At 40.7% G+C, this 22,997-nt stretch overlaps 1 protein-coding gene across 1 annotated transcript in view; it reads right to left on the bottom strand.

The window, feature by feature from the left end:
* Zfp474 (zinc finger protein 474) overlaps positions 1 to 6,244 on the bottom strand; it is a 30,280-nt gene extending 24,036 nt beyond the window's left edge. Inside the window, 1 exon segment of the mRNA NM_001107380.3 lies at positions 6,073 to 6,244. The gene's annotated coding sequence lies outside the window, so the exon portion shown is untranslated.
* Between the last annotated feature and the right edge of the window lie 16,753 nt (positions 6,245 to 22,997).

Here is a 22,997-nt window from a genome sequence, read left to right as displayed (position 1 = left end):
AACTTCAGACCAATTTCCCTTATGAATATCGACGCAAAAATACTCAACAAAATTGTGGCAAACCGAATTCAAGAGCACATCAAAACAATCATCCACCATGACCAAGTAGGCTTCATCCCAGGCATGCAGGGATGGTTTAATATACGGAAAACCATCAACGTGATCCATTATATAAACAAACTGAAAGAACAAAACCACATGATCATTTCATTAAATGCTGAGAAAGCATTTGACAAAATTCAACACCCCTTCATGATAAAAGTCCTGGAAAGAATAGGAATTCAAGGCCCATACCTAAAAATAGTAAAAGCCATATTCAGCAAACCAGTTGCTAACATTAAACTAAATGGAGAGAAATGAAGCAATCCCACTAAAATCAGGGACTAGACAAGGCTGCCCATTCTCTCCCTACTTATTCAATATAATTCTTGAAGTTCTAGCCAGAGCAATCAGGCAACAAAAGTAGATCAAAGGGATACAGATTGGAAAAGAAGAAGTCAAAATAACGATATTTGCAGATGATATGATAGTATATTTAAGAGATCCTAAAAGTTCCACTAGAGAACTACTAAACCTGATAAACACCTTCAGCAAAGTGGCTGGGTATAAAATTAACTCAAATAAATCAGTAGCCTTCCTCTACACAAAAGAGAAACAATCCGAGAAAGAAATTAGGGCAACGACACCCTTCATAATAGTACCAAATAATATAAAATACCTCAGTGTGACTTTAACCAAGCAAGTGAAAGATCTGTATGATAAGAACTTCAAATCTCTGAAGAAAGAAATTGAAGAAGACCTCAGAAGATGGAAAGATCTCAATGCTCATGGATTGGCAGGATTAACATAGTAAAAATGGCCATTTTACCAAAAGCGATCTACATATTCAATGCAATCCCCATCAAAATACCAATCCAATTCTTCATAGAGTTAGACAGAACAATTTGCAAATTCATCTGGAATAACAAAAAACCCAGGATAGCTAAAACTATCCTCAACAATAAAAGGACTTCCGGGGGAATCACTATCCCTGATCTCAAGCAGTATTACAGAGAAATAGTGATAAAAACTGCATGGTTTTGGTACAGAGACAGATAGATAGACCAGTGGAATAGAATTGAAGACCCAGAAATGAACCCACACACCTATGGGCACTTGACTTTTGACAAAGGCGCCAAAACCAACCAATGAAAAAAATATAGCATTTTCAGCATATGGTGCTGGTTGAACTGGAGGTCAGCATGTAGAAGAATGCAGATCGATCCATGCTTATCACTCTGTACAAAGCTTAAGTCCAAGTGGATCAAGGACCTCCACATCAAACCAGATACACTCAAACTAATAGAAGAAAAACTAGGGAAGCATCTGGAACACATGGGCACTGGAAAAAATTTCCTGAACAAAACACCAATGGCTTATGCTCTAAGATCAAGAATCGACAAATGGAGTCTCATAAAACTGCAAAGCTTCTGTAAGGCAAAGGACACTGTTATGAAGACAAAACTGTAACCAACAGGCTGGGAAAAGATCTTTACCAATCCTACAACTGATAGAGGGCTTATATTCAAAATATACAAAGAACTCAAGAAGTTAGACAGCAGGGAGACAAATAACCCTATTAAAAATGGGGTTCAGAGCTAAACAAAGAATTCACAGCTGAGGAATGCCGAATGGCTGAGAACCACCCGAAGAAATGTTCAACATCTTTAGTCATAAGGGAAATGTAAATCAAAACAACCCTGAGATTTCACCTCACGCCAGTGAGAATGGCTAAGATCAAAAACTCAGGTGACAGCAAATGCTGGCGAGGATGTGGAGAAAGAGGAACACTCCTCCTTTGTTGGTGGGATTGCAGACTGTTACAACCATTCTGGAAATCAGTCTGGAGGTTCCTAAGAAAATTGGACATTGAACTACCTGAGGACCCAGCTATACCTCTCGGGCATATACCCAGAAGATGCCCCAACATATAAAAAAGACACGTGCTCCACTATGTTCATCGCAGCCTTATTTATAATAGCCAGAACCTGGAAAGAACCCAGATGCCCTTTAACAGAGGAATGGATACAGAAAATGTGGTACATCAAAAACAATGACTTCATGAAATTTGTAGGCAAATGGAGGGAACTGGAAAATATCATCCTGAGTGAGGTAACCCAATCACAGAAAAACACACATGGTATGCACTCATTGATAAGTGGATATTAGCCCAAATATTCGAATTACCCTAGATGCACAGAACACATGAAACTCAAGAAGGATGATCAAAATGTGATGCTTCACTCCTCCTTTAAAAGGGGAACAAGAATACCCTTGGCAGGGAATAGAGAGGCAAAGTTTAGAACAGAGGCAGAAGGAACACCCACTCAGAGCCTGCCCCACATGTGGCCCATACATATACAGCCACCAAACTAGATAAGATGGATGGAGCAAAGAAGTGCAGGCCGACAGGAGCCGGATGTAGATCACTCCTGAGAGACACAGCCAGAATACAGCAAATACATAGGCGAATGCCAACAGCAAACCACTGAACTGAGAATAGGACCCCCGTTGAAGGAATCAGAGAAAGAACTGGAAGAGCTTGAAGGGGCTCGAGACCCCATATGTACAACAATGCCAAGCAACCAGAGCTTCCAGGGACTAAGCCACTACCTAAAGACTATACATGGACTGACCCTGGACTCTGACCTCATAGGTAGCAATGAATAGCCTAGTAAGAGCACTAGTGTAAGGGGAAGCCCTGGGTCCTGCCAAGACTGAACCCTCAGTGAATGTGATTGTTGTGGGGAGGGTGGTGATGGTGGGAGGATGGGGAGGGCATCACCCATACAGAAAGGGAGGTGGAGGGATAAAGAGGATGTTGGTCCGGAAACCAGGAAAGGGAATAACAATCGAAACATAAATAAGAAATACCCAAGTTAATAAAGATGGGGGGGAAAAGCTGGGAATTGATAACCTCATATTTTTGCATTTGTGTGGATAAGCCATATTTTTTGCATTTTGTGTTGTTAATTCTCTCTCAGTCTAAAAGTTTTAAAACTAAAAAGTCTAAGCTTTTAAAAGTTTTCGTCTGAAGCTCCTGTAGTAGGTTTATTTTTCACTGTGAAACACATGCTGTTAAGTAGGCAAGATGGTACGAGCATAAATAATGTCTCTGTGTGTAAATTCTGAACCAAGAAAGTCTCCTCTTTTTTCCTCTGTCTAGAATAGATCATGTAATACAGTAGAGAATAAGTTAGTGAAACTTAATTAAATAAAATTAGGTAATTTAAAATTACAATTTCTGATATTAAGTTTTGTGAATAAGTGTATCACATATCTTTGGCTCCTGCCTGGGAGGACATGGAGATGACAATCAAGGAAGAGAGCCCAGTCTCACTCAAGTCTTATGAATGATCACTGGCAAGTGGTCCCGATGCATGCTTCAAATACCTGTTTCCATACTTATATCCCAATAAAAGTTGGCTTATTAAAATTAATAGTATTAATGAAGATAAAGAATTGATGTATATAATAGAGTTGAGAGATACATAATCAACTGTTTGGTTCGTTTGTTTACAAAACTGCCAAAGATGCTTCCGTGGAGGAAAGGAAACCTCTCTTAACACACAGCAGTGAAAGGTTGGGTGCAGTCATGGGTAAAATCCGGTATCCATTCTCTACTTTTAGCACTCAGAAATAACTTGCAGAGCTAATCACAAGAGATAAAACTAGAAGGTTCTTGAAAGGAAACACAGGTAAATATTATGTGATGTGGATATTTGCAAAAGTTTCATAGGCAAACCAAAAAATAATGGAAACATAAAACGTATAATTAATGATACTTCTGTGTCAGAAACCATTGCTCTTCAAAACCAAGATGATTAAAAGACAAGCAAAAGAGTGGAAAATATACTTAAGATTTATAGCTATAAAGAATTTGTTGTGTATGTCTCTGTGTGTGCACATAAAACAAGATAGCCCAAATTTTAAAGAGAACAAACCTTTGCCTATATGGCTGATGACAAAAGTTATGTAGTCATAGAGCTTGGGAAATAGTACAGAATGTTACTGGTTGTTTGGCATCAGAAAAAGAAAAAAAAATGTCAACATTTTTCTGGAGCTGGAGAGAGGGCTCAGTGGTTAAGACCACTGGCTACTCTTGCAGAGGATCCATGTTCAATTCTTTGTACCCACATAATGGCTGACAACTGTTTGTAACTCTAGTATCAGGATCCAACAGCCTCTTCTGGCCTCTTTGGACGCATGGTACACAGACACACATGCAGGCAAAACATCCATGCACAAAACCTTTTTTAAAAAAAACATTTTAAATAGAAAAGATGTAAACAAAACCACAGAGATCATAGACATATAAGCTGCAATGCCTGAAGCTAAAAGGATTGTCAACCCAAGTGTTAATAAGGATGTGCGGAATCTTCCTGGTAGGAATGTGAAGTGTTACAACCACTCTGAAGAACTGTTTGGCACTTAGCAATATGTATAGGCTACACGTTGTATAAAATATAAAATTATATATCTACGAAACCTCACATACAGATAGACATCCACAGGAGCCTTACTCATAATAACGAAAATTAAGAACACATTTACCCATCAGCAGGCAAAATACAAAAATCATGGTGTCTTCTTACATAAAGGGTTGATAAACAGCCCTACAAAGGCACAACATGCGTCCTCTCAAAACACATGATGCTGAAAATGTCAGATACATTAGAGTATGTGCTGAATTACTGCATGTAAATGACAAGGGACATGCGGAGGCAGTGCTATTCTGTGGTCACAGAGCACTAATCATGTTTCCCTGGTGTGAAGGTGAGCACATTTTGAAGCAAGCAAAAAGATGCATGGTCATGCTGACATCTTTGATGACATCATCTGTCCATTTTATCAGTGTGGTCACTCAAAAGGGGTGTGCCCAGTGGGTGGCTCATGGCTCGTTAAAGGTAAGGAAGAAGTTTTAAATGGGCCATAGTGTGACTAGGCAATTAAAAGGGGGCCTGTGAGGAAGTGCCCCACTTCATTAGTTGATGGCAAATTCAAATTATTACTCTGCCAGGATACATTTTCTCCTTACTCTTACCAGTTTCACTGGTAGACTTAAAGAATGAAATCTGTGGAGAGACGAGACTTGTACAGAAGTGTTTACCGCTGCTCAGTTACAGCAGGACCAAACTGGAAAGAAACCAAATACCAACGAATGAATTGCTAAACAAATGTGGGACAATCGTAGAGTTATGCTCACCCATCAAAGACTGAGCAGCGACACACAGAGCGGCACAGAACAGCCTAGAAACTTCTCCGCGTCCATAGGAGTCAGAAACAGAAGCACATGTTGCATGACTAGAGTCATACGGAGTTCACTCGGGGCAAATCACTCTCTGATGACCGAAGCCAGCACAGTGGCGAGAAGGCAGACCGGAAGTCAGAAGAACAATTTCCGGGGTGACGCAAATGCCCCTACCTTGGTTGAGAGGATTTCTATGTGGCTATCGTCTATTAAATTATTTGATTTTAGGAATTTGAAATGTAGAGCTTAAGTTTGGTTGTATTTCACTCAGTTGACTTTTTTTTTCTTTTTTCTTTTTTTATTAACTTGAGTGTTTCTTATTTACATTTCGAGTGTTATTCCCTTTCTCAGTTGACTTTTTTAAAACCTTTAATTCAACTGAGTAACTAGAGCCTTTTTCCCCGTTTCTTTTGTGGATAAACTGGCTAATAAATTTAATATAGTAGTAAGGTTAAAACAAACTTCATTCATGTGGAAGAAAATTCTTTAGGTTGTGTCTTTCAGTGAAATTCGATTCTCTTTTTAGTCATTATGGCATTTAAGTAACAGTTCAATCCTCGTTGTTGACACTATCCAAGGAAGTAAATATTCATTGGAAAATACCGTCACAATCATTAGGACTAAATTCTATTTAAACGTCTTTCCTCTCACAGAGACATAATTACTGCCCACAGGTGAGGAGGGTGTGGAGGAATTCAAGGTGGTAAGTGATGGCTGACTGAAAGTAAAGCTTCAGAATGAGGAGCTGTGAGACGAGAGGGAACACACTCTCACAGACGTACCTTGGATGTGTCCTCTTCTCGATGCTTGGCCTTTACTATGGCGTTCCAGCCCACTGTGAGGATCCACGGAGGATGGCGCAGGACCTGGGAACTCTGAGATTCACATTTCTCCTGTGGGACATGGAGTTAGTAGGTATGGCTGGCGCGTAAGAGGAACCCCAGCTTCCGTTGCCTGGATATATCCTGGCAACCTGGCAACAGAAGGGACAGGGCTGGCTCCCTAGCAACTGCTCAGTAAACTTCAAAACAAGGGGCAAAGGAAGCAGAAGTAGAATGGAAAGTGGATGGACCAGAGCTTTCTCTGGGAACCAAAGTTCTGAGCACCCAGGAAGCAGAGGCAAATGAGCTTGCCACAGTTCTTCATGTAGGAACACAACTTACTCTTTTTGGAAGAAAATGCCCCCAGCATTTACTTGTTAGACTACTGATCCTTATCTAGGGACGCGGGGGGGAGGGTTTTCTGTATAAAACAGCCCCCACCCCCAAACACAATATTCCACCTGTTTCTCCGCTTTAATCTCCAGTGCACGGAACTGCCCACTATAGAAGTGATGTCTAATTTATTTTTCTAGCATACCCTAAAGCATGTTTTAAGGCACTTTAAAAACTAAGTTCAACCTTTAAAATATATTTGACCTAGTGATCTAACTTTTATTTGCATATATAAAAGAACTTAGAGATATTAAGGGGACTGCGGTAGCATTGTGTAGTGGAATGTTCTGTCTACATTAAATCTTGAGAGTCAAAACAGCTTATAATTATGAGGAATGTACACCCCCACTGCTAAGGACCAGCCACCAACATCATAGCAGGACATCAATATACTCTACACGTGCATACTGTATGTGTGCACAAGCAGGCAGATGCATGTGTATGTTTAAGACATACCAAGGTGATACTTCTTGTCGCTTTTTACAACAAGATTAAGGAATATATAGTGTTTCTTAGGGTTAAGGCTGAGAAAATAAATGGTATATTGTTCTGTTCACTGCCACCTAGATAACTGGGGTATGCATGGGCCTTAATTTACTTTTAGTTACTAGAGTAAAATTCTGACTAAAACTAATTTGGGAAGAAAGGGATGGCAGTCCACCATGAAAGGAAGCCTGGGCATAAACTTGAGGCGAGGACCTCAGCTGAGGCAGAGACACTGGAGGAATGCTGCTTACTGGCTTGATCGGCCTCTTCTGCAGCCCAGGTCCACCAGCCTAAGAACGGGACCACTCACAGTGGGCTGGACCCTCTCCATCAATCAGCAATTAGGAAAATGCCTCATGGGGGTTGGGGATTTAGCTCAGTGGTAGAGCGCTTGCCTAGCAAGCGCAAGGCCCTGGGTCCGAAAAAAAAGAAAAAAGAAAAAAAAAAAAAAAGGAAAACGCCTCACAGACATGCCTCAGGCCAGTGTGGTGGAGGCACTTTTTCAATTGAGGATCTGTCTTCCTAGATGTGTTACGTTAGCAAAAAACCTAACCTCTCAGCAGAGGAAGTGATCCACAGAACTGTTAATTCTTTGGGGGGTCATGGCAAACTTCACACGTAAAGATCGCCTTGGAGCATGAATTCCTTCACGTGAATGTATGATAATGTTGTGAAAATGAGCGGCAATATCCTCCACAGATATTTAAAGATTAGATAATCAGTATAGTATTTCTAGTTTGGATATTTTTCTTCTAATTGCTTAAACACTTATTCCTAAAGTGACATAAGAGCAGTTAAGGTATCAGTGACAAAACATAGCCTTTAAATGTGGCTTTTGGCTGAGTCACCAGTCCCTGGCTAACATATTCCTCACACTACCTGCGGTATGTAGGTTGACCCTATTATGAGCTAGAAGCTGTCTCTGAAGAAACTACATGATACACAAGCACACACTTTTCCAAACACACACAAACTCAATAGCTGACTGTTTGGCCCAGATGACAGAATGGCAGGAAGTAGGAAGTTAAGGCACCAGAACACGCCACCAGAGCAAGATAAAGTAGGGCAGATCTGTATCTGGATTGGATTGGACAGGCCACTCTCAGGGAACCAGGAACGACAATCTGCAGCAGCTGTTAGCTGGGCGCTAAGGTTATAGGCCTACACTTTCCCTGCCTTCAGAGTGTGGTTATCAGGTTGCCAGCAGTGTGTGTGTGTGTGTGTGTGTGTGTGTGTGTGTGTGTGTGTGTGTGTGTGTGTGTGTGTGTGTGTGTTCCTGAAGCTGCTTTTAACATGGTTGGAGAGGTGCCTTTGTTTATACCCATATTCTGGACTCATTTGAAATTCTTGGGCTTGCCATTTCTGTCTAAATTGAACTCTGTGGTACTGAAGATTATTTCATCTTGGCAAAACAGGCCTCCCTACATTATTCCTGTGCCCCCCCCTTCCCTCTCTCTTTTTCTTTGGCTTTTTCAAAGGGACCAAACTGCTTGTGTTTCTGGGAATGGGGGAGGGTTAGTGAGCTCAGACATGGCTTGGACAGCAAACAGCTCTCACAACACAGGACCTTTTGATTATTTAAGTGTAAATGAAGCAGAAACATATGGATTCTATTTCGCATAAATCACAAACAGTTCTGAAAAAAAAAAAAGAGGGAGAATGTGCTTGCACGATGTGTTCTGTTTGGGTGAGCCCAAGACATCTGAAGAATACTTGGAGGCTGATAAATCCAAAATATTTACGTATCCCTATTTATAACATTGGGGGTGGAGGGGACTGTGATTTACAGCGATGGCTAAACTGCTCACACGTGTTGAGTGGACAACCAGCTAGAGCTTCAATATAAACCTGCTACTTGTGCCCCAGCTCCAAACATTTGACCCAAGTGCTGCTCAATGCCAATGGAGAATGCTGAGCTGCCTTTCTGTCGCTTGACAATATCACCCAAGGCCTAACTAGTCACCACAGACTACGTGATGCCTGAGCGTGCCTATGTCAGTTTGGGGTGATGCCAGCCTCCACCCAGAATCCAGATCTGACCTGTGGCAACGACCCTGCCCGCAAGGAATTCTGGCTCATTTCCCCCTCGTAAACCACAGATGGTGTGCCTTCCCAAGCCTTTTTCATTAAAAGAATAAATCATGATGATTTTTATAGAGCAGGAGAGATGCTTTCTTCTCCTTGCCGGTATTTTTGACAATCTTCATGTCTTCTCACTGATGAAAGCCTGGATTTTACCCCCAAAGCTACTGATAACTCTTTTACATTTATTTAAATTTGGCAATGACCTGTGTGCAAGGATCTTCCCCACCCAATGGATGCTGCAATATGTAACTAGGGTGTTTCTGAGGTCTACTGAGGTAAGTTCTGTTGGGTCCCTTGCTGTAGGCCACCCAGTTATGTTCTTCCAATCCCACATCTTTCCCTTTTCTCCCCTCCTCCTCTTCCTGCTCTTCTTCTCTTTCCCTTCTCTTCCCCCTCCTCTTCCTCCTTTTCTTCCTCTTCCTCCTCTCCCACTCCCCTCAACCCTCTTTCCCCTTCCCTTTCCCTTTCTCCCCCCCTCTTCTTTCTCTTCTTCTGAGCTATGCACTCCAGGCTGTCCTTGAATTCGATTTGGAGCTTAGGCTGGCCTCCGACTCAAGGCAACCCTCCAGTTTTCACATATCATTTGCTTCATTTTTATTATCTAACTCATAAATAGAGAGTGCCAGCCACATTACATCAATTATTTCAAATTCTATAACAGCTCACACAGCCTGGCTGTAGTATACTTCTTTGATAGATAAAGATACTCTTAGGGCATTAAGGGTCTTGCCACTCATTGCAAGGTTAATTCAAAGGAAATCCGGTGGTATGCTTTTCTCCCAATTAATGATTTGGCTTCCACTCTGCCTTTTGGAAGATCTTGTTGTCAGATTACCATCTGAAAATTCTGACCTAAAAAAAAGTTTCAAAAGAAAAAAAAAGTTTTACAAACCATATTGAATTTGAAATATCTAAATTTGAAGCATTGCAAATAAATGTCATATGATAGATTAGAAAGGGGAAGAGGTCCACTTTAAATATAAACCTCTAGTAGAAGAAGAAGAGGAGGAGGAGGAGGAAGAGGAGGAGGAGGAGGAGGGGGAAGAGGAGGAGGAGGAGGAAGGAGAAGAAGAAGAATGAGAAGAAGAAGCATTTATCCAGTCTTATCCAGCAGCTCGGACCTCGAGGAGTCAGTCCTTGCCCTGGAGCAGAGTCTTGCAACTGTGTTTTCCACAGCACCCCACCCTTGTCAAGAATTCTTCTAATCATATTTCAACATTACAAATGTACCTCATGCCTGCTTACAGACTGTGGCCCTTTCATGGACCACAGACCAATGAAATAGCCTCTCACCCGACCCCAAGACAGTATTTGCTGCTCCCACAGAGCATTCATGCCAGATGACATACAGGCAATGCACAGATGGTAGTTCCTTCCACCTCAGGAACAAGGTGATGTGTGCAAGAGTGATCAGGAGACAGCGGGAACCAAAACAATACAAAATGTTTTTCTTTATCTATGTTCAAGAGAAAATGTAGACATATTTGAAAAGGAGAAACAAGTGTGCTATTTTCTATACTTTTGAGTGGTTTTATAGAAAGACATAAAATACAAGTTAAAAAGGCCACCTGAGTATTTCCTAATCTATACATCATGCTGTCTTTGGACAAAAAGAAATTATTGGTTTCGATTTTTTTAAATCAATGAGACATAAACAGGTGATTTTAAGTTAGTTGTTTAGGTAACTGAGACCTAAGTTCAGACTCTAACAACGATGGAAAAAGCTATCAAAGGATCCTCTTGCTTTATGTTTGGCACAATAAAAAACCTTGCTAAGGCAGAGAGAAAGTATTTGTTTATGGTTTTCTTTCTTTTAAAGATCCAGTAATTTAATAAGAGTATGTGATTATTCTTTAAATATCTGCTTTCCTGGACACTGATGCTCATGCCTTTAATCCCAGCACTTGGAAGGCAGAGGCAGGTAGATGTATATGAGTTGAAGGCTAGCCTGGTTTGCAGAGTAAATTCCAGGACAGCCAAGACTATGGAGAAAAACCCTGTCTTTAAAAAAATCAAATGAATGAATGGATAAAACAGAAGCCTTTTTATTGATTTAGTTATTTCACACCTTTTCATAAATAGCATATGTATAGATGTATTCTTGATTATAGTCCCCCACTACAGTAGGCTTAGGTTTTTTAAAACCCACTTTTATGAAGGGTTTTTAAATGCTTGGACACTCCTTCTAGCCCATCGTCCCATGGTAGGGCAGAAAAGATGGTAAATAGGACAAGGGGATGTGAACCTTTTAAGAAGTATTTTCTTGAGTATCCTCTATTTGTCACGACACCAGCAGTCCAATTCAGTAGTGTCAGGATGCCAACCATGAATCAGCAGCAGTGGCACGATCCAGCAGAAACCACCAGGCCTTGGCAGAGTCAGCATGAATCAACTGGAGCAGCCAGGACCAATCTTGATGACAAGAGAAATTCTCTGCTGTGCCTCTCTCACTGAAGCAAAAGATGCAAGACCGGTGAAGCATTGCAAAGCTAGCTATGCAAGTGCACCATCATTGTCATTGAGTCCTCTCCAAATATCATGTGTCCTCCCATGAGCCTTGTCTCAGCAAAACACCATGTCTATTCAAAACAGCCCGTGAGTCTACATCTCTTGATATGTCCAGAAACTTTTACTTTGAGTTACTCTTTCTACCCACTTTCCTTCTTCTTTCCAACTAGTTGCATTCTTTTTTTCATGTCTGTTTCTGAGTGTGTGTCCAATAGAATTGCTCACATGAACATGGTGGGTTACTTAAACAAGAGAAATTAACCACTAACCACTGGCTACTCCACTCAGGAATGATTTCTCCTCTCTTAACAACCATTAACTCCCTACACGTCCTCAGGGAAGGGTGCAGTGTCATGAGCCCCTCCCATCTGTGATTGATTACTGATGTTCAGTCTTGTACAGGTAACTGCTGTGAGTTCTTGGGTGCATTTCATGTCTACAAGAAAGCAGTTCACGGCACTCCACCCCATCTTCCAGTTCTTGTGCACAGTCTGCTCCCTCTTCTGTCATGTTCCCTGACCCTTGGAAAGGGTGATATGCCTGCTCTGTTTAGGAATGAACACTCAACTCTCACTTATTCTAAGTATTTTGATCAGTTATGAGTGGGAAGGCATAGAAAAATCAGGCTGAAATTAAATTTCCTTTCTGCTGGCTAGCTTTCAGAGTACCTAAAGATGCTATGCAGGCCATATAACTATAAAATTGCCGGCCACCATAGGCAGAAACTGCTAACAAATGTTGAGAGGAGCACTAGTCCATGGGTGTAATCATAAATATTTTAAAAGCATTTTGACTCCTCACACATTTAGCAGAACAACAGTAGCAAATTCTCCTCTAGGGCCTATGAACTCCCTAGACATGGCCTGGAAGGGACCTCAAATCCAGTAAGGATACGTGTGGTTACCTCCATAACAGTCATGCCATTATTGCATAAGGGCATATCTTGCCTGTCAGCTAGGGTTGTAGCTTGAGTTCACATCTGGGGAAGACTGTTAATGGCTTTTCTCTCCAGCATCCTGCACAGCGCCTTTACACACCATGAAAGCTAGCAAGTGGGAGGGAGGCTTACTGCTGCTCAGTTTCAATGTGATTTTTCTGTCTTGTAGCATGAGTGTGTGGTGTCTTCCAGCAACAGCGTCTTATCTAGTTCTAGTGGATAACTCAGAGTAATGACAATGGCCTATATTGTTTTAAGGGCTTCCGGGGTTCCCTGACCAATAACTCAAAAGGAGGTAACCCATACTAGATTTTTTTCATTTAAATGTTCACCCATGCAGGATACTTCTCTTTACAATGCGGTTTTCCCAATCTACTTTAGAAAATAAAGATCTTTATTAATTCTCTGAGAATTTCATACACTTTATCAGCTCACATTAAACCCCTTGCCCAACTTCTCCAAAATGCCCATTCCATACCAGCCAACTTTATATCATGTCATCTTTAATATATTTTAAATTCACTTGCACAAAGTAGATTTGCATGTGGCATTTTTATATTACCTTAGTTTGAGTTCAACTCCTTAGCCTGTCTTCCCTCTCTCAACCAATACATTGCAATGGCCCTTTAAGCTTTTCTCTCACCTTATATAGAAGGAATGGCTCTTTTTTCCCATCAGCAAGGGGATATTTCTTCAGTATTTTACTTAGTACCTGGCAATGATGATGTGCTTTGTCTACATCATGTTATAAAACATATTGTCTCAAGAAACAACCATTCTAGGTTTTCAGTGTTTGCTTTAAGTCTGAGCAGCTCTGGCCTTCCTGTCATTCTAGCAATTATATGCTTACCCCAACCCCCACCCCGAGCTCTTTTCAACTCCCTTAAATCACACTTGTACAAAATGGATACTTACATTTGTCCCTCAACGAAATGCACACTTCCTAGGACTATTTTTAAGGTAATAATGACCAGTCGAAGATGACAGAAAATATAAAATGTTAAGGCTGGGTCAGTACTTCCTGTTGATACAATGTGAACTTTTTGAAAAGAACTTGCTTCTCTTCAGACACTTGACATGTCTGAAACACTATGGCTTTTGAACAATGGAGGTTCAGTATATAGTTATTCGTAAATTTACTGCCCAAAGGTTTCAAAGCTGGCTTAAACTGGTGTTCATGGCTGATGACAGTGTAATACCTAGACTTGTTGTCATCTGGACAATTCAGCTTTTTCCTCTTTTTTCTTTTCTAACTAAGTACAGCGGTGAGAAGGGAGAAAGTGTAGAATTGGCTTCAATCTGCAACTGACTGTGGACAGTCAATCGAGGTAACTCACTCTCTGCAGACCAGCCCAATCCTTCAATGTCTTAACTGAAGAGCATGAGCTATTAGAAAATTCCATTCCCGTGTTCATTTTCCCATCATTCTCAGAGAGCAGGATGTTGCATGTCTCTTGTATTTTCTCAACATTTATCTTCTCCTCTGAAGCACTTTTCATTTCTCTCATTTGGCAGCTGCCTCCTCTTCACCAGTTCTGGTGTCTTCTCTTGAAAAACAAAATTCACACTGAATACATATCTCTGCTTTCAGCAGACTCCTGGAGGTTTTGAGCACTGAATTTTTAATGGTTCTGTTCACTCATTGTCCGTCATTCAACACATGAATGAGCTTAGGGCGTTTCTAAGATTATGGCTTTTTAATGCTTACACAGTCTTATGCCTTATGAATTTCAGAGATATTTGTTTTGGTGTGTTTCTTATTAAACTTTTTGTCATTAAACAATAATACACATTATTGTTCTGTGATGTGTATTCATTCTGCAGTGAATACGCTTTCTGATTGTCTTCTGAAGAAAGATTAGTATAAACCACTGTGTCCCACTCCTATTATATATCCTCTAATCTCTCTCTCTCTCTCTCTCTCTCTCTCTCTCTCTCTCTCTCTCTCTCTCTCATTGTATAGTACATTTTTTATTCTTTTCTCATACTGAAATATTCTCTTAAAGCTTCACCAGTGATCCCAGGAGTCAACCAGTCCTCTCCTGAGTTTTCCCTATTCCTGCTCCATGGCAAGTTACTTTGTTGCCCTTTTGCCTACTAAGAAATGCTCTCTTTCATTGCAGAAAATTCCTCACATTCAAGTCAACACTTAACAAATGTGATCTGTCTGAGAAGTGAGACATCTGAATCCTAATTTGTAGTCATAGGCCCTGGTGTCAATGTTGGAGTAGAGGAGAAAGTGGCAGTGGGTTAATAGGCCCAGCAGCACTCAGTGTATGACCAGGATCTCCATTTGCCAGGAGTCTTCTGTCTTCTCCACTTCCTGATTTCCCAAATGTTTGTGATAAAATGCCAAGTCAGTTTCAGTAATCGCTTAGGAAAGTTTTAGGGAAGAGAAAGTCTGTATCAGCAAGACCATGCTTGGATGCCACATAGATGCCACATTGGGCTCTAACACCTTAGGTTTTCTCACGTGGAGACTTTTAGTGTCTTGCCCTGCTGCTAGCCAACTGCCTAATGCAGCCAGATGGAGCATCATGTGGCTTAAAGGGACGAGGATGCCAGAAAAAGCCAATGTTATCCGAACACCCACCGTAGTTCTATGTGAGCCAAAATGAAATGTTATAGGAAAATCATCCTCCCTCAGTTGTGTTCAAGTGCTGGTGATTCCTCTACTTCTGGGTACATTTGGCAACATCTAGATCTACAGATATTTTATATTATTACATATCACACAGGGATATCATGCATAGTTGCTCATGGCTAGATACCAGAAATGCTGCCAAACCTCTTAAAAAGTACACTTGAGTCCAGCACAAAAAGATTTATCTAGTCTAAAGTGGCAAGAGTGCCAATGTTGATCTTTGTGCTCTGAACTGTCTGTGGAGTGGACTGTAAGCAAGAATGATGTGTTTCTAAAATACAGTGAGCCAACAGGCTCTTTCTAAAAAGAGCATTTAAGTAAGGGCTTCTGCTAGATATGAGGCAGCAGGCACAGATAGTCTTATTTCTGTCTCCTTTGTGAGGACAGTTCAACATAGGAATGGTGGTTCTGGTGGGCTTGATTCCTGGCCTGTGTTCTCTTTAACATCATCTACTGCAAGCATGTGAGCCTACATATGAACTAACTGTAGGTGACTGGGCATATGACTGAACATAAAATCACTTTTGCAACACACAGGCCGATTAGAGAAAGTATAGGATGGATTACAGAAGTCGCTTGTTCCCACTGCAGCTGCAATGGATCTACCTGAGTAGGCAACTGTGAAGGTGGGGGTTGTCTGATGTGTAAGCAGCTTAGACTCTGAGATGTGAAACCAAAGCCAAATTTCAGAAAAGGGGACTGATAAGGTCAGTTGGGTCCATTAGGGCCACCACCCAAGTCAGAGTGCATTCAATTAAAACAAAACATGGCAAGGCCTCTTACATGGTACTGATCCCAGCCAGGTGAGCCTGGTCTCCTCCAGATTCTGTCCTATCATTTTCCCTGTTTATTGTACTTTTCAGGCCTTGAACTATCCACATCTCCTGCCTTCTACAGCTTCTACCTCACCAGACCTCTCTCCCTCTGCTCTTTGTCTTCTCTGTCCATGTGGGACTTTGAACTTTTTGACCAGATAGGTATGGCTGATAGCCCATGTTGTTGTCTTTGATATATTACCTCTTTCCAACATCAGACTTCGATAAAAAGGTGTGCTGCTATAGCCACAGAGGTACGTATTAGCTGTATGGCATTTTCTTTGCCTTATTTTAGGAGAAAAAAAAAGGGCACAAAAGTTGAAAGGGAGAAGATTATCTATCAGGTTGAAAATAGAACCAGCAAAAAATGTGGCTTGTTGTTATTTATTCTGGAGTGGATTATCTACCTGTATCTGTGCACTCAGTCACCCAGCCAGAGATAGACACATTCACTTGGCAAACTTTAAGATAAACAAACAAAAAATCCTCTCACGTTTATTCATTAGCTCCTGCCCCAATTCTAATACCAATGCCTATGACTAATTCTTATGTAGCATTCCAGAAAAATGTATGAAGTTATGGGTGAATATCCGTATATAGTTGTTGTCCCATATCCTGCAAGACAGGACCCTGCCCATCCCCCTACTTGTGGATACCACACGCAGCTTCTATTGCTCAAGACCAGACATGACAAAACACATGACACATTTGTGCTGTGGAAGGAACATTCAGTGACTCAGAGGGACAAAAATTGTTCCGTGTACCTTTCATCCTCATTACCAGGTACCTGTGCCAGGATGAAGTGGTGACATTCTGATTTAGCACTAGACTAAAGGGACACAATGAGAGTTTTAAACACAAAACACACATGCACACACACACACACACACACACACACTCACACACACGCACACAAACACCAACCATATTGAATTAAGGTTTACAGTCTCTTAATCAAATGTGCTTCCTGCTTTTCTGTAAATATTTTTCTTTAGTCCAGTAAACACTTTCTAAAACACACAAATGGGACTCCTTCCAAATCACCAATTAATGACTACATCTTTATATTCAAGGTCAAACTTCCCAAATCTGTGAAATCTCCAGGTAGTATCTAAGAGGACAGTGCCAAGGACTCGAGTTGTTTCCACTGACCAGATTAGTCTGAGCTTAATCCAGTTGTAAGTATGAAGCAAGAATTGGCTCGTTGTGGCCTTGCCATTTACAAGAACCAGTATTCAAATAGACCAGGGATCCATTTCTCTTGGCTTATAAAAGAGCCTTTAAATAGTGACTCCTGCCCTCCTAGGGTTTTGTCCGGGTTGTCTGAAAGTGGGCAATTTTCACAAGTTTGCTTTGGCATAGAGGGCATGAGCTTTTATTGAAGGTCACAGTTGTTTTAGTGAGTACCACAGTCTGCCAGCAGATCTCAGCAGGGGCCTCCCAACCAACCCCATGAGAACTATGTGCACCCAAAACATGATTAGCAGTGTGAAGAGAGTCTTGTCCCCTGGTATGTGGCTGTCCTGCAAACAGTCGCGCTATCTATGTGTTCAGCTTAGGAGAATGTACTGTGTGTAGAAGCAGCATTTCTGAAGCCAAACATGTTGTGATATTGAAGACTCTTCTGATTTCCCCTTGCAGATATAACAGTGTCTCCTGGCCTCCCATCTACTCAGTAAGGTAACAAGTGGTTTCCTGTCACATTGGTAAGGCTACAATGAGGTAAGTTTATTTAAAAACATGTATTTCCCTGAGACGAAACAAAATGGAGACCAAGTTTGATTTTTAAAATACCCTTGACTAGCCAGTAGGACTGGTTAATTCCTAGGAGTATTCTAAACAAATGTGCAGATGTAATTATAAGCCATTGGGTCAACTAAATGGACTTAAATTAGGGCTGAACTCTCGTTGGTCCAAGATGAGATACTATGTTTTTGCCCCTTCATTAGTTTTTATCCCCTTTACCATTGTGTTTTATTACTCCATATGATTGGAAAATGTCACCATTTTACTTTATAAAACTCTCAAGACTTAGTTCATCAATGGTTGAACTGTGGAACAGTGTGATTCTCATTTGAAAAGTTAGTCTAAACTCTTCTGAGACAGTCATTTCATATTTTAAAACAAACTTCTCTGTGAACTTTTGTCATAAATCCTTAGAACTAATGCACAGTAAGAGGGGGAAATGTACCTGAGAATGAATTTTATTAGCTGTTCTGGTGGAGAAAACAAATATACCAACCGGAACTCAAAAGAAACCTGTTAATTTACAATTTTCACCTTCTCCTCCATTTCTGCCAGCTTCCATGTTTTTCCTTTGAATTCCCCTGGGTCAGACAGCACTCTTAAACCCCACTATTATAAAAATGAGAAGCCTTTCCAAAACCACAAGGGTAAAGTCTCAAACTTCTCTTGAAAATATTGTTCCTGAAGCCAGCCTTCATGCTCCAGGCAGTATGAAAGCCACAGAATCACAGCAGGCAAGATTCAAGTGCAGGGAGTGTGATGTGTGATACCCCTCGGTCCATGGAAAAATACCACATCACACTGTGGAAACAACTTACCCAGCGGACACTCCACGTGGCGTGCTCTTTCCGGTTTCCACTGAAGAGGCCAAGAAAGATTACTCTCCCGTCTTCTGTTCCACCCCAGAATAGGCCTGTCTCCAGGCCTATTCGACACAGGAAAATGTAAACATAGCGAGTCCCTCCCAAGCATTAGCAAGTATAGGAATTACCTAGGAATTTTGTTAAGAAGCAAAATATGAATAACCAATTTGAGGCCAGTCCCAAAACGTTGCATTTGCAGGTGACAGTGAATCCTGAAGTCTGGGAAATCACAGCTTGAGCAGGGAAGTATTAAGACTCCTGGTAAACATGTTCCTTTGTGTGTTAATACAGCAACATGGAGGATAAAACTGCTTCACAGCCTCCGTTCCAGCTTTTGAGTTTGTAAGAATGTTGAAGGATTTGAGGACTGTGTCAGTGTGTGAGACATGTTGAAAGCAACTTTCAGAGAACAGAAGGTATCTAGGCCTTTGCTAGTGCCACCATGTCACCGAAGTCACACTCATGGGAACTCCCATTTGTAGACTTCTTGTTTTGTTTTTTAATGGAACCACTTTATTCCAATTCTTGCTTTGGTTAAATATTATTATGGTTTACATTATCAATTGTCATATTACCAACAATTCTTATACATTGTAAGAACTAGGTAGATCAGAACAAAACTAAATTTGTAATCAGTGGGCCAGACAGCAAGTGTTATACGCTTACTAGGCCTGAGGAACAGCATTTCTGTGTTTGCAGGCCTTACGGGATCACAAAATATTCATTCATATGTTCCTAGAAAAAATTTCTTAAGAACATGGCAATCTGTTCTTTTAAGCATTAGCACAAAGCTATAGGAAAGAAGAGTAGAGGGGAAGGAAAGATTTCAAAGAGTTTCTTCTGTTTCCTTATTCTCATCAAATCATTGGAGGATATGAGAGAACAAGAGATTTCCCATGGATGAATGTGTACAGCTAGTCAGTGAAATTTCTTGATACACTAAGGTATCTTTTGATATTTGATTTTAAAGGCATGGTTACAGAATTGCAAATTCTGCGATACAGCATCTTAGCTACTATGATCCGATGAGAAGGAGTCTTCTGACTGTGGGGGTTTATTCGGCACACTGGTGATCAAGACAAAGTAAAGACTCTTGAGCATAGGCCCATTTCTGTCAATCACTCTAACCTAGCCCCCATGACATCATATTTGAACTCAGTGGGGGTGGGAGGAAAACCAAGAACATAAAAAGAATTAAGACAAAATGAAGGAAGTCTGTGAAACTACACAGCACTTTCATATTTGTGATTCTTCCATGGTGACCATTGTCATTGGTATATGGCATTGCTCTTTCATTGTCTCAGGAATAGCGTGAATGATAGCATGGACGACCAAAAGAGCTATATTACTGAAATAGCATCTGCTTTGTTCATTATCATGGCAAAAGTGATTCACAGAACAAAAAGATTTGGCTGCAAAAGACAGTTCGAGTTTCCTGGGAAATCTCGGGACTACTTTGGCAGAAGTTGAAGGTTTCTGGTTTGTCTACAAAGCTGACGGAGTGTATCCAGAGGAATGCTTATTTGTGATTGTCCGTTTTCCTCTGGCTGTGACTCCTAGAAGACTTTATTTTGATTTAGTCAGTAGTCCAGATGGCCTGTATTTCCCAGTGGATACGGAATGGGCATGGGTCAAACCAAGTCCATCACATTGTATTCTCTGGTACCTAGTGCTTCACACTTTCCTTCTTTTCTTGTCCAAAACAAGCCACAGACGAAGGAAGGAGTGGAAAGAGGGTAAGCATGACATGAGCAGTAGAAGGAGAAGCAGGATATTTCTCAAGAGACAAGCAGCAGCTACAGAACGAATTAAACAGCTGTGAATGTCACAGGGTGAGCCTGCAACTTCTGGTTAACATGATTTCTAGATTCAAATAGAAGTTAAGCTTTCCATCTCATTTGGTGCTGGCAGCTACATTGACTACCGTCTACCCTGTCAAGAGAAGTTCTTCATGACCTCCTCAGGTACAGAGTGCACCTGTTAATGCATGGCTAATAGTTAAAGAACATAAGGAAAATTACAACAATGTTAGTCACACATTCGGCAAGACTACTTTCTCAAAGGTATATTCTTTTTTTCTCTAGAATGACTACTTATTGGCATAAAAATACCTGAACATAATATTTTAAGCCACTCATAGCTTTTGAAGGCTATATATTTTACAAGAATACATTAATTTTTATCTGCTCTGATTTCTTTTTGTATGATTTTATGTTAACATTTTTTCAGACAATACTTCAATTCCTATTCTTTACCTTCCCCAACCCCATCTAGATCCATCCCACATTGCTACCCATCTAACTTCATGTTCTTTCTCTCTCAAAAACAAAACAAAAGTAAAAATCAAAACAGACAAATAAGACAAAATACCACAAACAAACTCTATCCTTTAACTTTCATAAACAATACCTCCGTTCTGCCCCATCCTTCCATCTCCCCTTTCTTTATAAGCCCAGCATCCCTGCCTTACATAGTCCAAGTAGAAGCCTTAGTAGGGACCATTTCCATGTCATCCAAACAACTCTAATGAGATCCATTCTCTAAGGACCTGGCTTGTGAACAACTGTAAAAAAGAATGTGTAGCATTCATCAAAGAGAAGTGTTCATATATCATCCTTCTCACCAGTAAATTCTCAGATCCCCAAGGTTTGTCTATACCCTGAGCCAAAAGAGCAAGAATGAGAACTTTAGACTTCAAACAAGAATCCTGTGAGATCTCTTAAAAAGCATTCTGTGAGTTCTGTGAGATCTCTCAAAATGATTGTAGAAGGTAGTTACAAACACAAATATCTTTTCTTCAAATCTCTGGCTACTAAAATAGCCTGTTTTATTATCTAATGCTGGAAATACGTCATTGAACAAGTCGCTAGCATCCTGCTGTGTATTGCAGTGAGCTGAATTTGTTGGAAAGGAAACTTGTATAATAAACTTAATAATCCATCAGCCAACCAAGGACTACTGATGAATTATGGTTAGTGGAGAATGTTAAAGTACAGAAAAGGTCCATATTTCCTAAACATGCTCTCCCCCACGCCCAGCACAGTCTTCCTTTAAATTTTTGTGCATGGATATGCTTCCCAGTCATGTACTACTTTTCTTTTTGAACCATCTTTTTCTGCCATGCCCTGTGGTCTTGCTAATTCCTCCCTCGTGGGGCATTAATTAGATTTTTCTTCAGGGATTTAGGATTAAGAGGTTCCGTCTGCTTTGTATTCTTTAATTTCTCCAAATAGTGCTTGCTTTTCAAGAAGTGATTTCCAAGACAGAGACAGTATTTCTTTTTGGTGCTATAGTCTAAAGATCTGTATCCTCACCCAATTCAGGTGTTGAAATCTTAACCCAAGTAATAGAAGAATGGAGCACTATGGAAAAGCAGAGTTCTCATACAATGTAGTCAGTGTCGTTATGAATAGACCTAGACTAGGGAGACAGGCCAGCAATTAAGAACACTTCCTGTTCTTCTAAAGTACTTGAGTTTTGTTCCTCACACCCATGTGCAGCAGCTCACAATGTCGCTGTAACTCTAGTTCCAGGGGATCTGACATCCTTTCCTGGCCTCTCTGGGGACCTGAGCATATAGGCACATACTAACATGCAGATATAAGTACACATAAGTATGCATAATTTTTAAAAAATAAATAAGCCTAAAGAAGTTTATTTCTGCCTTCCTCCACATGAAGATGTAATGGGAAGACAGCATTTTGGAAGGGTTTTACCAGAACCAAACCAGGAAGGATGAAAACAGAAAATGGAAACTGCTTAGACACTTTACAGATAGGATCTTGATTTTTGTCCTTGGCCAAAAGCCAGAGATTTCCTGCTTAGGGGCAAGAAATGCCAGAAGTGGGTTCTGAATCCTGCTCTGGTTTCTTATCTTTTTTTTCTCCTTTTTATACTGCCTGAATGAGCCCAGCTGCCTTCAAAGTTACATGGGAAAATGCAAACAAAATTAAGAGGCTTCTGGATACCTCATGGAGAGAGTGGCCTGACTGCATAGCCCATGAGCAGTCCAACACCCATATCTCAGCTCATAAATACTTCCTTCAGTAACCCCAAGATGGGTTTGCTTAGTTTATCTACAATAGTAGAACATTTCCTGGCATACCAGAGCTCCTCTTGCTTGCTTTGTCTTAAATTTTCTTCAAAAAAACCCTTTAAACTCCTTTTCTAAAACCACCCTTCCCCATGGTCCATGAAAATCCTTCTTCAAATTTGTGAAATGAGAACCTGGAGCTGCGGACTCAGTGGGCATTTTGTATGAGCATGAGATTCTGCAGCCTAACTCCCTAAGTAAGTCCACCTAAGCTGAAACAGCCCCTGTTGTCTCAAGAGGCCTATTGGAATAGTTCCTTTTTCTGTTGAGGTGATAAAACACCAAGACCAAGGCCACTTAGAGGAGAAAGTCTATT

Source organism: Rattus norvegicus, chromosome 18 (genome assembly GCF_021556685.1).
Source record: "Rattus norvegicus strain SHRSP/BbbUtx chromosome 18, alternate assembly SHRSP_T2T, whole genome shotgun sequence".
NCBI classification, from domain to species: Eukaryota; Metazoa; Chordata; class Mammalia; order Rodentia; family Muridae; genus Rattus; species Rattus norvegicus.
Note: the sequence above shows the minus strand (reverse complement) of the source record. Positions and strands in the feature narration are given on the sequence as shown.